This window comes from Trachymyrmex cornetzi, unplaced genomic scaffold (genome assembly GCF_001594075.2).
Source record: "Trachymyrmex cornetzi isolate Tcor2-1 unplaced genomic scaffold, Tcor1.1 scaffold1100, whole genome shotgun sequence".
Classification (NCBI taxonomy): Eukaryota; Metazoa; Arthropoda; class Insecta; order Hymenoptera; family Formicidae; genus Trachymyrmex; species Trachymyrmex cornetzi.
Window position 1 is genome coordinate 241,402 of NW_017295655.1, and position 1,952 is coordinate 243,353.

The window sequence follows — 1,952 nt, forward strand, 5'->3', positions numbered from 1 at the left end:
CTGCCGTTAGCAGTCCAGAGGTATATAGTCAAAGATGCGCATAATGCATCGTTTATCCTTGTTGCTCACCAAGGCCATGGTCCGATTCATGCTGACGACGCTCACGAGCATCGTTTGTCTTTGTTGAACATTTGACAAACAACAAGGATGAAATGATTTTGAAGTGTTGTGAGCGAGAATCGGACCGCAGCCCAAATGTTAAACAAGGACAATGGATGCATCATGCGCATCATGCGCGATACGGAACGCACCTCTAGAGTCCTAATAAGGCCTGTTCTTTTTGGCTGAACTTTTGCACCAGTTCATCTTTCTTCCTCTTCTTTCCTTCCGGATAGAAAAGGAAAAAAGATGAACTGGTGCAAAAGTTCAGCCAAAAAGAATAGGCCTCTAGATTTATCAGAGAGGCGCAACCGTTGTTATGCATTCTGATTTGCTGTTGCAATCTAACTAATTGCGTGACTTGGCAGCCATTTATAGTACTAGTGACATATTTCTATTTCATTTTATCTTATACATTCTGGCCCATATTCAGAACGCGCTTACAACGATGTTAGCACGCTAACATACCATACTTTACGTCACGCATATTATAGAATTTCAGAGATAAAAGTGCGCTTTTATCGATAAAAGCGCGTTCTGAATACGAGCCTCTATCTTATCCTACACGTCTTATCTTGTTTGCCATAGTTTAAAGGCAGTTTCATAGCATGTCAGCCATGTTTAGTACTCTCCTTAACACCTTTGTCATATTGACTTAAGCCGGTTGCGCTTTCTCTGATAAATCTAGGACTCTAGGTGAAACGAGCTATGGTACGTTTCCACTGAGCGCGTCACGCGTCGCGTCATAAAAGAGAGAAAGTGATAAGTTTATGTAAATACACATACTTTCTCTTTCTCTCCTTCGACGACGCGACGTGTGACGCGCTCAGTGGAAACTCAGCCCTACGGCTATACGACACAACAGGGGCTCTATTCTTGAAAAGAAACGTATACGAAAGTCTAGGGAAATGCTATAGTATACGTTACATATACTATAGTATTTCCCTAGACTTTCGTATACGTTTCTTTTCAAAAGTAGAGCTCCTGCGCTTCAGCGAGAAGGATTCTCTCTCTCAGGTTCTCTTTCGCTGTCTCGTTCGCTCTCAGCACGCCAAAGGCGAACAAGGAGAGAACGTAGTGCGACGAGGACAGAGCGAATCAGCTGACTTCTGCTACCAGAGTCAAGGTAAATTTTCACGGGCTGCTCAAACCGGCTGTTTCAGCGACAAAAAGAATCAAAATTGACGAATATCAAATGTCCATTTTGATCACGTGATTCTTTTTGTCGCTAAAATAGCCGGTTAGAGCAGCTCGTGAAAATTTACCTTCACACGTACACGAGCTTGTGCTTGTGTGTGTACTACCGGTTGCGCCAAGCCGCCGACGGATGGCGCTAGTCGCGATGTCGTAAACCGTAACAGAATTGGCACCTCTGCTACTGCTGCCGAATATACAACCTACCATCCCCACCGATCGCACGGCGAACGGGCTGCTGAGAATGGGAACTGTCACTAAACGTCTTCAAACAACTCGAACGGCACGCCTAGCAAGCCATCCCCATTCCCAGCGGCCCGCGCGCCGTGCGATCGGTGGGATCGGTAGGTTGTATATTCGGCAGCAGTAGGCCGGCCGGACGCGCTTATTCGACTATCTTTAAACGTTAATATCTCGTTAACTATTGCGCAACCTACGAAATGGTATAAGAATTTTGGATTCAATTCGGTCCGTTCTACTAGAGTCCTAGATTTATCAGAGAGACGCAACCAGCTTAAGTCAGTATGACAAAGGTGCTAAGGAGAGTACTAAACATGGCTGACATGATATGAACTGCCTTTAAACTATTAGCGTTTTCGATTAGGGTGCACTGGCTGCACTCAGTGTCAAGAGCGTGTTCGATTGGCAGTGCCAATGAG